Raw genomic sequence first — 15,533 nt, forward strand, 5'->3', positions numbered from 1 at the left:
CTAGTCACTCAGCATAGAAAAAAGTATGAATTTATATACTAATCTCCAGAGTTGAGTAGCAGGTCACACCAAAACGATGGCCCAAGTTAGTGAGTTTGTGGGGGGATAGAGGGGTCCTCCCTTTATCTGAAATAAACAGACATAAACAAACAAAAAAAATAAGCATATCTTGATATGTCATGCTTAAACTCCGAAAGAGGTCACTATGTCAAACAAACAGAAATATGGGAACTGAAGCAGTTAAGGGTTTAAAAATACTCTCACGTCAGCTTACCTATTTAGTGACGTGATTATTACCTCTCTCAAGCCATACGAGTGACACCACTCATACGCACAGCTAAGGATGAGAAAAGCAAGGAAAAACTAAAACAAAAGAACCACTCATCACAATCATGTATTGTGTGACAGTAAATGAATAGTATGTAAAGTCCTAATGTTGCACATAGTCTGGTTTCACAGCATACTTGAGAACTTAGTATACATGCGAGGAGCAATGTTATGGGGGAAGTGCGGTATCGTTTCTCATGACATAGACTTAACACGGCCTGGAGAAAGGAAGAGAGTTCTAATGCCTTTCTCTCCAATAATGACATCGGAAAAAAGCGTACAGTGTGTATCAGTAAGGGGGACAAATATTCTCCCAAAGTACGTGACCTGGGAGGGAAAAAGGAAATACAGGCAAAGTCAGGAGGAGTCAGTAGGGGTGTCCCGGCGAGAGGGAGAAGCAGAAGCCGGAAAGGCATAAAATAGATTAGATGCACATGTGGCATGACCCAAAGTCAAGACATCGAGGGCGCTTGTGGTCATGGGAAATGTAGGGGCATATTAACAAGGAACAGGAAAAATTAACGCTAAGGGCACTTAGCATTAATTTTGTTAACGCCCGCTATCGCTGGATAATATCGACAGTTATCTCGTTTTTAACAACGCTAACCGCCTAGGCGATAAAAAATTCAGCGATTGCGGCATTTTGGGAGGTTATCGCTAGTAATGCAGCGATTAAACTACAAGGATTGGGATATCCTTGTTGATAGCCCATGGTGGACTTAGCCATGTAATCCACCTCCCATTGGATAACATGGGTTAGTCTGAAAATTATCAGACGTAAAAAAGCAGCGTTAACCATGGTTAGCGCTGCTTTTTTGTCTCTAACAAGGTTAGCGTGAAGCTTGATAATAGGAGAAATGTTGCTTGCTCTGGAACGCCCACTTTGCATCTCATTAGAGATGTAAAGGGAAGCGTAGTGAAAAAGGGTGCTAATATGCGATTTTGCATTTTAGCACCCTGTTGTTAATAGGTCGATATTTGTATCACAGCTTCTTTGGCTTTTAAAGCCAAAAAAGCAGAGATAAAGCCCTTGTTAATATGCCCCTCAGTCTCCTAAGCAGGTGCTTGCACGAATGAAGATTGCCAGTGATCTTATTCATGTATATCTCCAGTGAGAGACTATATGTGTAGAGCAATATTTTTGTGATCAGACCGTAGGAGGGTGGTTGCTCTGAAGTAGTGCGCCGCAAGCAAGGGTTCTATCGAAGCTGGTGTGTGTGTTAGGAGTCTTGGGAGATGTAGTGCAGTTATAAACTGTAGCTGTAGAGGGTACCAAGATGTGTTGAAGAATCTGGGGCCAGTTTAGGATGATATGTATACAATTGCAGGGAAAATGCAGGGGAGTGTTATGTGGCTGGAGTAGTCTAATGTATTTCAAGGAGGGTATGTATATATCACAAAAGACAGGGAGCAGATGATGGACACTCTAATGATGTGTGCAGGAATGGCTGTTTCAGGTAAGAGTGGTATGGTGGTGGGGTGGTGCAGAGCGGAGGAGGGGAGGGAAGTGGACAAATGACGGAATGGGGACAATACAATAGAAAATCAATTAAACCAATTAACACACTCAATATGACGATAAGTTTGTAAACTATATTTAGCGTACTATATTTATGTTAGACAATATTTTGCTAAATGATAATCTGAAATACTACTGTCACTACATGTACCAAAATTACAAGTAATGCAGAGAAAATATCAGGGGTACTCCTTCTAATTTTCCAAGGTCAAGGTTATGTGCATGCTCCGACTTGGATTTCATGCTGAAATGAATTTAAAAAAAATGTTCAATTAATTTCAACTTAAAGAGTTGCAAAAAAACTGTTGATAACCCTTACCAAGGTGTTTTCTAAACTTTCTGAATCATGTTTCAGAAATGTGTTTCAGCAGTGTAATTATGGGATAAATGGGCCAGTATGGAAAGTGTTGTTGGCTAAAAGATGTAACACATGACATAGGCCACTTGGAAGCTGACCTGTATCTGCATTTAAAAAAAAAGTACAATTAATGTTTCCATATATACTCATGGTCTGATTTAGGCTTTGGTGGACAGCATGCACCAGCATATTCCGCTCCTCAGGTGGACTCCAGGCTACCCTATTTAGATATCTCCACCTGCCTGGCAAAGCTCTCTATGCCCTTAAAGGAGCTGTTGTGACGGTGACTTTTCCAAAGTTATTAAAGTTTGGCTAAGTGGCCACCATGTTTCATCCAGCCACTCAGCAAACTTTTTTATTTTACAAAAACAAACCCCACGGTGGAAGTTGACACCCTGAGAGTTTTTCCTCAGGGTGTGGGGGGTGGGGGTCCAGGCAGTCATCAAGAGAAACAAAGAGTATACCAAACTGTCTGCTTTAAATGGGTTAGATGGTCTGCTGTATTTACTAAAATATCCCCAAGTCTGTTGGGTTGTTGATGTGAGGAGTCAAGCAGCAGAACCAGCTGAGCCACCATTGGCAGAAACATGATGGTTCAGTAAACCCTAAATAGAGCAGGTGAACTTCCAGGGGGTTATGTACGAAAATTGGCGCTAACAATAACGTTAGTTGGCGGCAAATTTCTTAACGCCGCGTCCCACCAAAAACTATCACCATCATACACACGTATTTACAATATGTCGCTACATGGCGCTAGTGTCTCATTGCGGTAGGAATTATACATGTTAGCACCTGCGTCATGGCGATAAAAATCTTGCTGCCAACATGAAAAAAGTGCCTGCTGGCCAGTTAGTGATCAGAAAACACATGCTCATCAGTGTGATGCCACTTTTTTCACGTTTCGTTGGAAAATTAACTAGAAAACACCTGCAAAGTTCACAAAACACCAAAAAATAAATAAATAAGAAGAAGAATCATGGAGAAACCTGGACCCAGTAATACAGGAGAGAAAAACCACCCAACACCTCAAACAGCCAGGAGGACCAGCCAGAGACCCAGGGGAAGAGGAAGAGGAAAACCAGGTTCAGTCAGCAGGAAAATGAGGTCCTAATTGCGGAGGTGACAGACAAACAACACCAGCTGTTTGTCAGCTCCACGGTGTCACTGGGGACCAAAAATGCAATGCCGCAGTCCAACAATCGCCAGGCAGCACTGCAGACAGGAGGTGCGAGTCCAGCACCACAGAAGCAGCTGGATGCCTTGGAGGAACAGGTTCCAGGGTCATCTGCGAGGAGTCGGTGGTTGGAGTACAGGGACAGGATAGTGATGAGCATGACCAGCTAAATCAGCAACAGGGTGAGTAACATCCAGGTTCTGGGGGGAGGGGGGTGTGGACACTAATGTCACTTATGTCCTATTAAATATCCCTCAGTGTGCACTAAGACTGTCTCCAGATCAATTTCCACACACATTGGTCCCTGGGGGGAGAGAGGCATGTCACCGTAGTCGTTGAATACATCTAAAGACACATAATGGTGTTGTCACTGACCTGGAAATTTGCCTTAAAAAATATTTTAAGCTATAACCAAAATCATAAGCTTTAGTCTAACAAATAAGGGCAACATTAACACACAAAGGGGCAAATTACCTGGAGAGTTCGCAGAGTGTGGCATTGGCCTCCTAGGCACAACACCACGCTCAGCCAACTTGTCAACACAGGGCAGCATATCATTGCCAACAATGAGATACAGCCCTGTGAAATCCCCATCTCTGTGGCCCAACTTTAAAACGCCCACACTGATGCCAGCACACATGTAGTATTGTGCAGGGGTGCCTGTGTTGTGTGAAAGATTGTGCATGTGCAGTAAGGTCCCCCTACATGCACATGTACAATCTTCAACTCATGACATTCTTCCCAATGACACTGCAATCAAACTGCTGACTGAACTCTGCCTCTTCACTGGGCATCTATACAATGTGGGGGTTGTATGATCAATTTCAGGGCCAGTCTTCTACCAATGTGAATGCACATGTAAATAAAAAATGTAAAGTCACATAGATGTATATTGCCTATGACCTGTCAAGTACAGAAGTGTCAAATATTGTATGGACAGTGAATCCATCAAACATACACAGAGGGACATTTGATAAATGGTCATGTTGAGTCTATGTCCCCAATAGGCAGTGAGATGACCGGGTATGAGTCAACCAGCCATGCCTGAATAGCTACAATATTACATTCTTATAAGAATCCAACATTGCCCTACATACATGATGGGAATAGGTATGTGCTGAAATATGTCCATGTCAGTCTCATGCCACAAGAAGTGTCTTCAACTAGCACTGTTGACAAGTCTTATTTGGCAGATCTATTCACACTCAAGGGAGTGGACAAAGCTTGTTGTGATGGTTGTCATGGCATGTCAAATTTCAAGATAGGGCAAACACCTTATTCACGTAGATGATGAAGCGTAATGGCACATATTTACATGCCGCTATTGGAACCACAATGTCTGTTTCAGTGAAGTTGTGATGGCAATAGGGACTTCTCCTAAAGTGCATGTCCTCAGTCAGCAACTTACTGTGGCTTAGCAATGCCTTGAAAATAAGGAACCCTCTCATGCTTTGCTCACCGTGAAAGGGGAGGGCAATGTGTCTAGTAGTGCGTAGTGCACTGCAGTTAGCATAGAGTCAGATGCTGTACCACTATTTCAAGGGTGGCATCACTATGATGAAATGCTCAAAAGTAACAGCTGGGAAAAGTGGGTATAACACTAGCACTACAGGGAGAAATGCATCATTTCCCCTCCTGTTTGCTGTTGAACTGTGTTCTGCCTTGTGCAGCGCACATTTGATCTGTAAAATGTCAACATTCTGTATGTGCAGGAAAGTGAGCCTCCCTGCACATAAACACCCAAATTTTAAAACGCTGGAACACTTGCACTACTAAGCAAGGGTGCCTGTGTCTGTGCATGGCAGCTGGACACTGCGCCAGGCACATATGAAATGCAGGGTGGGGCCGTAATCTTGGTAACACGGCACATACATACATTTTCATCATGGATAAGCGTTGCATTGTCAACGTCTGCTTAAGCCCATGTTTCTACATTGTGTTGTAAATGGGCAACAATGTGGTGTACAACTCTGTGAGTCACACATAAGATGTTAAACTTTACAAAAGAGTGTCCCTAGCCTAGGGCATAACTCTTACTTGCCCTCCTGAAATCCTTGCAAGTTTCCTACGCGCAAATCAACTGGATCCTGACACTATCCTTCCAGCTAAATTACATGTCATGACCTCACGTACACTTTCAAATGATTCTTGTGTGATTGAATAAGTTGTATACAAGGTAAAAAGCACCACTTTACCAAACCAATTCACCTCTGACATAATTGCATGAACATTCAAATGATTCTTGTGTGATTGAATAAGTTGTATACAAGGTAAAAAGCATCACTCCACCATTTCACCTCTGACATAAGTGCATGGTCATTCAAATGAATCTTGTGTGATTGAATACGTTGTATACAAGGTCAAAAGCACCCCTCCACCAATTCACCTCTGACATAAGTGCAACTACAATTCCAAACCAGTCTCCATATATTACTATTTCACAAATGTACCTACCCTAAACTAAAATCAATCACTACAACTAACCTAATTTTAACTAACTGGTACTAATTGAATGCTACTCTTAACTATCTACTTTAACTAATACTAAACATGCAACAACATATCTGAGACATCAATCCCCCTCCCACCCTTAAAGCACATCAGCAGACAGGACAAATACATCTTAGCTAAACATGAGCTAACTACACATATATCCTACACAAATATATATATATATATATATTTTCATTTAACAACAAATACATCAAACCCCCACCCAAAGACAAAAGAAACTTAGCCCCAAATACTACATTAAGAGATTAACACATCTAAAACATTTATACAATATTACACTAACTATTCCTATGCTACAACTAACACTTAAAAACCTACAGTAATGCAATTTGCTTAGAGAAATAAACATCGGGGGCCTGGCGAAAAGGGGGAAGAGTCACAACTTGTCCAACTCAGTATGGGAGACCCAGGTCAGCCTTGACGTCCTGGAGGTGGGTGCTCTGCTCCAACATTTCCCTTTCTATTTATGACGGTCATACATTCATGGCCATCATGCACGTTGGTCCCTGTTTGTGAGCCCCACAGCATGTGTCCGTGCTGCAGATGGCAGTGTGGCAGTCTCTTGTATGTGTGGCTATGAGGGGGAGCCTGCTTGTCTGCCTGATCCTGCAGCAGCATGTTGGCTGTGTGGTATCTGAATTTGAGGGGCAGATCTTGGGGCATGTCTGGACCCACTCCTGTCATTAGAAGGGCCAGGTATGGCCTGTGTGTCCCTCACCAATCTTTGCAATCCAACTTCAGGCAGATACTACCATCTCCCAGTTGCCCAGTCATCTCTGTACCTCTTAACCATAGAAATATATCCCTTATAGACCCGGCTTATGTGCTGATATAGCTCTTTACAGACCTAGAATGGTTGTGCCTCCTCTGGCAACATGTTGTCTGTAAAATAAGAGCAACAACAATATGGGAGTCCAGATAAGCATGTCAATGTTCTCCACTTAACTCAGAAACACCATTACAAGAAAACATGGGACCCTACACCCTAATGAAAGATTGTGAGTTCAAAAGTGACATGGACAATGCAACGTTGAATTAAGGATCAGTTACAACATGATGGCATGTGACATGTAGTGTCACAACACAGTGAGATTGTCAGTGCCAAATGATGGTGATGTCACATACCCTGACTGAGGGGGATGAATCTATGACATAATATCGACAGACAGAATATCTACATACAAAAATATCGACACAAAAATATCGAAATCAAAAATATCAAAATTATATCTACATAATGGTAAGTACAAAAATATCGAAAAAATAATATCGCTGTACAAAAATATCGAAAATTAAAAATATCGTTTTTTTAAATGTATTAATAATAATTTAAAATTAATTTAAAAATAAATATAATGTTACAAATATTAAATAAAAACATTAAAACATATTTAAAATATTATAACTAATACCTATACATTTAAAATAAATTTAAAATTGTACATATCCATTTATAAATATACTTACTCCACATATTACAACAATAGAAAAAGCGTTGGATAGCGTAAGGGTTTAAATTACTATTCCCACTCCAGAGAATGCAACAGTAGGGAAAGGGTTGGATAGCGTAGGGGTAAAAATTACTATTCCCAATCCAGAGAGTGCAGCAGTAGGGAAAGCGTTGGATAGCGTAGGGGTAAAAATTACTATTCCCACTCCAGAGGGTGCAACTGTAGGGAAAGCGTTGGATAGCATAGGGGTAAAAATTACTATTCCCACTCCAGAGAGTGCAACAGTAGGGAAAGCGTTGGATAGCGTAGGGGTTTAAATTAATATTCCCACTCCAGAGGGTGCAACAGTAGGGAAAGCGTTGGATAGCGTAGGGGTTTAAATTACTATTCCCACTCCAGAGAGTGCAACAGTAGGGAAAGCGTTGGATAGCGAAGGAGTTTAAATTACTATTCCCACTCCAGAGGGTGCAACAGTAGGGAAAGCGTTGGATAGCGTAGGGGTTTAAATTACTATTCCCACTTCAGAGAGTGCAACAGTAGGGAAAGCGTTGGATAGCGTAGGGGTTTAAATTACTATTCCCACTCCAGAGGGTGCAACAGTAGGGAAAGCGTTGGATAGCGTAAGGGTAAAAATTACTATTCCCACTCCAGAGAGTGCAACAGTAGGGAAAGCGTTGGATAGCGTAGGGGTCATAATTACTATTCCCACTCCAGAGGGTGCAACAGTAGGGAAAGCGTTGGATAGCGTAGTGGTTTAAATTACTATTCCCACTCCAGAGGGTGCAACAGTAGGGAAAGCGTTGGATAGCGTAGAGATTAAAATTACTATTCCCACACCTGAGGGTGCAACAGTAGGGAAAGCTTTGGATAGCGTAGGGGTCAAAATTACTATTCCCACTCCAGAGGGTGCAACAGTAGGGAAAGCATTGGATAGCGTAGGGCTAAACATTACTATTCCCACTCCAGAGGGTGCAACAGTAGGGAAAGCGTTGGATTGCGTAGGGTTTAAATTACTTCCCACACTACTCCCCCTGTAACACACAACACACTAAACATAATAAAAAAAACACAATTAATAAAAGTTTCAATTAATCAATTAATAACAATAAATATTATTAAAATAATGTAAGTATAAATGAACTATTTAACACTTATTAATTACCAATTAATTAACAATAAATACCAATAAATAAATACAATCTCTTTAATTAATTACATGTAATTATATAACACCCTACTCCCCTATAAACACACAACCCACTACACATAAATAAATGAAATCATTTAATCACTTAATAATTATTAATTACCAATTAATTATTAATTAACAATATCAAAAAATTATAAATTAAAAATATTAACACATTAACTCTAATTAATTTAATTGACTACTTAATATTATTTAATTACAAATTAATTATTAATTAACAATAACACTAAATTCAATATATTAGCACAATAAATCTAATTAATGTAATTAACTAATTAATATTAATTAATTACCAATTAATTATTAATTAACAATAACAATAAATTAAATATCTTAGCACATTAAATCTAATTAATTTAATTAACTAATTAATATTAATTAATTACCAATTAATTATTAATTAACAATAACACTAAATTATATATATTAGCACATTAAATCGAATTAATGTAATTAACTAATTAGTCTTAATTAATGATGAATTAATTATTAATTAAAAAATATTTTAAAATATATATTAATTAATTAATTATTATTAAATTACTTCCCACCCTATTCCCCTATAAACCCACAACCCGCTCTAAAACTAAAACGCAAAATGTTAACAAAATTACTAATTTTCAAACATACATTTCTAAACATATTTAGCAAACATATAAACAACAAAATAAAATACATAACACTAAACAACAAAATTTCGATATTACTAACATACATACCTTAATCTCGATATTCTGTCTGTCGATATTATGGCACATCGATATACTATACCATCGATATTAAAACATCGATATTATTGTATATCGATATTTTTATTTCGATATTTTGTCTGACTACCGAGGGGGATATGTACAAGGAAGTGGAGGAGAGAGGCATTAGCCTTCCGGGGGTACTGCCTCGCTCCTCCGCTTCTGAAACACAAGGCTGCAATGGTGCTAACCAACTCAGCGCCAACGCAGGCACCCTAGCACAAAAGTGCAAGGGTGTCTGTGTACAGGGGAGGTTTGTTTATGTGTAGGAAGGTGTTCCTTCCTGCACATGAACAATCCTAGAAATGCCCTTCTGTCACTTTCATGCGTGCCACTTCATGCACCACACATGGAAGCGACAACATTGGATTTTCTTTATTTATTTGTACATGCACAGAAAGGGACACCTTCCTGTACCGAAAGAAACAATGCTATTGGGCTTTTTCGATGTGTGCTGCACAAGGCAGCACAGATTGGAAAACTACATTAGGTAGCTGATTGCTGACTTGGCAATAAAGCGCAGCCCCTCTCACCACCACAACTTCACAATAAGTGATGTTGTGGTGGTGAGAGGGGCTTGTACATTTGCTCCTGAATATACTAGGGGATTAAGCCCAAGAAGACAGCTTGACACCACCTTTGCATAGCCCAACATGCCAAATAAATACATAGCAAAATACACAAGATGATTGACGGAATGTTGCACAATGCAAACCATTCCCCCCCAGTCACAGATCTGGGTTTAATCCATCATTATTTTGCTCACCAAGCCACCCCAGTTCAGACATGGCCATATCCTAAGCAGTCTTGACCCTGTGCCTCATGGGAACAGTCCAGCCCGAACTGCTAAGCCATGTCTTTCCTGGACCGGAATCAAGTATCCTAGGACCGGTTTCTGGCTATCAGCCGTCTTCAGCCAGGATAGCTTGACTCCAGTGGCTTAGTGAGCACGGGACCCACGTCTGGGTATACACTTCCCACATAGGGTGAACAGCAAAATACACAAGATGATAAACGGAATGTTGCACAATGGCAAAACATTCATCCCCAGTCACAGATCTGGTTTTAATCCATCGTTATTTTGCTCACCAAGCCACCCCAGTTCAGACATGGCCATATGCTAATCAGTCTTGACCCTGTGCCTCATGGGAACAGCCAGCCCGAACTGCTAAGCCATGTCTTTCCTGGACCAGAATCAAGCATCCTAGGACCGGTTTCTGGCTATCAGCCTTCTTCAGCCTGGATAGCTTAACTCCAGTGGTGTGGAGAGCATGGGACTCACGTCTGAGCATACCCATCCCACTCGGGGTGACAAATGCAAAACAACAGTTGATGGACAGAATGCAGAACAATGTCATACATTCACCCCAGTACAGAGATCTGGGCCTAACTCCATAGTTTTTTTGCACTCCACACCACCTCAGTTCAGACATGGCCATATGCAAATCAGCCTTGACCCTGTGCCTCATGGGAACAGTCCAGCCCGAAATGCCAAGCCATGTCTTTCCTGGACCGGAATCAAGCATCCTAGGACCGGTTTCTGGCTATCAGCCGTCTTCAGCCAGGATAGCTTGACTCCAGTGGTGTGGAGAGCATGGGACTCACGTCTATGTTTGCAAGGTGGTTGGGGAGTGTGCCTTTGGTAACCTTTACTTAACGATACGCCCTGCAACCTTTGGAAAGCTGGTATGCAGCATACCTACAATAGTACTGTGCAGAGACCTGTGTATGATCCCGCACTGCCTGAAAAATACTACCTCCTTGGGCAAATTCTGGCCCACTTGCACTATGCTGCAAGTGTCTGTGTTGCTGTGGAAGATTAGAATGGGCCACAGAGTGGCCCTTCCTGCACATGACCATTCCTTACAATATGTACAGAAAAATCAATGTGTGCTGCTTTATGCAGCACATATTGAAGTCACATGATGACATTCTCAGGACGTATTGTTCTTTTGATGTAAGGCACACCTTCATGCACTTGATCAATCAATGGTGTCCTGTATTTCCATGTGTACCGCACAACCCAGAACACATTCGGATAGCAAGTTGGTGAAGAAATTCAACAAATCTCCCCACTGTGCATATTCGGATAAAATATGCCATGGGTATCACACATTACGCACTCCTGCGTATTCTAGCTGTCCTTGGAGAGAGTGTCCAGACTTTTAAAGATTTCTTTGTGCATGTATTCAACTCCCAACCATGGCACACAAGATATGATGTGAATAGGTGGTTTTGAGCCCTATTGTGCTTCATTCTCAGGCAGCCAGCTAAACACAGCATTATGACGCAGGCTAAGGCAATTGTGCTCCCACAATTCTGTACAGTGTAACATTGATGATTGAATGGTGTGCTTGTAATATGCACCAATATGTCAAAGATATGACACATCAGATGAAAAACAATCACTATTGCAGAAGGATGTGACCTAACTTTACATTACAGTGATGTCGACACATAAAAAGGAGGTGTGACTCTGGATCCTGCAGCAATACATTTGTAATCACGGACACAAGCTTACATATTGTTGATGTGACAGATTCTTTGTACTGGTTTCTGTGATGACACCTTTGAATATCATTGACAGTCATCTCAGTCAAGGATGTACACACATTCAATGTCTAGTCATAGTCATCACCAACATCACTCACATTTCTCCTCTCCTGTCTGTACGCTGTGTAATCCACATATGTGTGCTGGAGTTACATACCCCATTAATATTTCTTGCATGGGTGTCACTGACTGGGTATGTGCAAAGTTACATCTGGAAGACATATGCATTGCTCAATCTTTACTTACTGATTTGTTCACACTTCACACTTTTTTAAAACATTATCACACAGGAGGCAAGGTACATGTGATACACACCCAGACTGCATACTACTACATACAGGATTTTACCCAGACATTCATCACATCTCATAATGACAATATTTAAAGAATGAACTCACCAGTGGTGTGTGGGTCCCTGAAGGCTTCGATTTCTCCTTGAGTGATGAGTGTTCATCCAGCTGTAAGACATGAAAAGAAAAGTGTGTTGGTATCAGACATGAATTGCCACATGTGTCCTATTCATCCTCAGATTCATCAGCATCCATTACAATGCCCTGTAACTGTACTGTTGCAATTCAGATTGCATATATCGCTGTGTCTACTTTGCCCGTTGTTCCCACAAGCCATGACCTATGCTGAATTTGGCAACACAAGACAATCCTGCTAGCAGATTTGCACATTTTGCACACACTGTTTGTGTGACACATTCCCAAGGCCATGTTTCTCCCAATATAATCGCTGCAGATCTCACAAGGGTATGTTACAACAATTGATGTATGATCACACTTTTTGTATGTGGTAGACTACAATTGTGATTGTGAGACAGTGATGCAGTGATGTCATACTTCACATACATTGTGAAGTGTCAACATGTGATTAGACCCTTGCACAGTGGTGTCAGACATGTTTGTACATGAGGCAGTGTGTTATGTCTTGTATCCTGCATTGTGCTGCTCACATGGCCACCTCAATCACATTAGGATACACACACATATCTCTTCTTACAGTATCTTCATTGGATGCACTGCACAGCCCACCTTGTACTTTGACACAGCACTTCATTTTATGTGTTTCAGAATGTATCCATTCCTGAACATGATCAACCTCATCATGACCACTGTCTCACTTGCACAATGGTACAAGTGTGATTGTGTGGAAGCTGGCATCTTCATTCTACATTACTGACTGACATCATCCTGTAGCACTTCTCACATTGTGTTCTAGACTGCAATTTTGACTTTGTTAAAAAAGTGTTCATTTATTATTTTTGAGGTTGTACTTATCACCCTGTAGGCCAATGATGACTCCCAGGTGGTCCAACATGTCACCCTCACAGCTCACGCAATCCTGCCATCGGTGCTTCCATTGTTGGACAGTCCTGTCCACCCGGAAGATCCTCAGCATTTGACTGTGTACATGCTCCCACCTCACCTTCCATACACATACAGAATATCCCTGCAGGACCCTTCTCCCACTCTCAACCATCAAGGACAGGTAGAATTTTACAAGCCAGAGGAAGCCCCCAATGCCCCCTCTGACATCATGCCCTCCCTATCCACACCCACCATATTTCAAAACACACCTAAACCCACTAGTAATAAAGTAAAGCCCAAATATATACCCCAGAAACTGTTATTAATGTTATTAATGTTAAATTACCCCTTGGACAGACACCCAACAAGATGTGGTACAAGACGCAAAAAACACGCAAGGACAAGTACACAAGACTTCACAGAGACACTAGGGAGAGTTCGCAGGACACAACAACACTCTCTACTCCCCAAAACACCAGCACACAACTCCAAACACCTCCAAAACTCTCCACATTCACTAACTGTATGCTCAAAAGAGAAAGTGAAAGTGTACTGTACTCCTCCAGTACAAAGGATGTATGCTGACATCCCTTCCTGTGTGTTACCGGCCTGTTTTTGACTATGCGATAAGAATATGCACGCACATTGGCTTTAGCTGTAATATTCAGTGTTGTTACATGTATTTTGTGATTATTTCCAATGGCGTGTTAAAGTGGCACATTTTTAGACGCTAAGTGCAAGTTGTTGATCAGATGAACAGGATTTCATGGAATTGCATGACTGCTGACACCATTTGTTTGAGTGAGGTGATCGGTGTTGGGTATGTGACTTAACTCAATCTGAAATGTCTAGATTCAGTTATACAAAGCTGTCTACATGCTCTTGGATCACACTTTGCAGACTTTCCACATTGATTCATGTGTGATTATACATGCATGCATCAGTGGTCGTCATTGTGTTTGACATAGTATGTGTGACAACATAAGTGACTGTCAATGTACTCATTACTGTGCTGTATGCTACTGTTTGTCAAGCTTGTGACACACATGTAAATGGACATCAGGCATCCAGTACTTGTAAAACATATTTTGGATGCTTATAACAATGTGTATGCTTCACCACAGATTCATACTTGGTATTATTCAGCCTAGATTATCAGATGTGCACAATTTATACACACAGATGCAAAGTGAGTAATGTGCATGAATCAAGGTGGTTGTGGTACACGATGGTGATCTACATTATATGATGATGTGAGTAAATTGTGTATATTTGGCATTTTATTTGTGATTTCTGATACATATGCAAGATGCATTCTAACATCTCATACTGCACAGTTTGTGTCTAGCACAAAATCCCATCAGTTTAGTGTGACAGCGCTACACTGCTTGAAGCTAAGTTGATACCAATATGATGCCTGGACAGGTGACACGCCAAGCATTTTATGTGTCTACAGTTCGGCATGTTTCAGACTCTGTATGCTTCATGAGCTTGTGGTAGCAAGACTGATGTTGTTGGCAGGAATCTATGCACCATAATGCAGAATGTGTCAGCCATATGCAAATCATGTAAAGGACAAAAAAGCACACAAAGCTATCTGTTTGAATGTTGTACAGTCAGTGTCCAAAGTAGACAGGAATTTTGGATGGCTACAACAAAGCAGCTCTTTACATTTTGCACTACTTACAACAGCATGATGTTCAATGCCGGTAAGCACATACAGTCCACATGGAATTGAATCAACACTGTATCATTACTAATTGACCCATAGTGTCAGACACAGGTACTGTAGTGTTTAGCAAAATGTCTGACAGCTAGGCATGCTTCTCCCACAGGCCTGTGTGCACTAACAGTGTACATTGATGCAGCATCAACCACACTTAGCTGTTGGCTAACTGGCATGCCAGATGTGGACCCATTGCAGACCAGAGAATCAGGAATGGTCTACTCTGTATGGTTGAACAATCAAGGTGCACATGATCATATAGATAGGTTACACTGTGTTGCATGGCACACACTAACACAATGATGGGTTGAAAGTGGAGACATCCTATGTTGTCCTGCCCCTTTTCACATCATCATGCATGTTGTTTTTGTGCCAAGCAATAGCTGGTGAAGGTGAGTCACCTGACCTTGGCACAGCTTTTATGTCAGGGTACCTGTGACTGCGCTACATTGAGGGCACATTTGCATACCCAGTCCATGTGATTTGCACCGGCAGACTCAGAGTGCCCAGCTGTACCCATGCTTGCGTACTCCTGGTTGAGCAAGTATTGCGTCTGTAGATTCACTGATCATTAAAATGCGTTGTGTTTGGAGGCCTTGTGTAGTTGTCCATGGTTGTGAGATGGATTTGTGTGGAGGA

Source organism: Lissotriton helveticus, chromosome 11 (assembly GCF_964261635.1).
Source record: "Lissotriton helveticus chromosome 11, aLisHel1.1, whole genome shotgun sequence".
Lineage (NCBI taxonomy): Eukaryota > Metazoa > Chordata > Amphibia > Caudata > Salamandridae > Lissotriton > Lissotriton helveticus.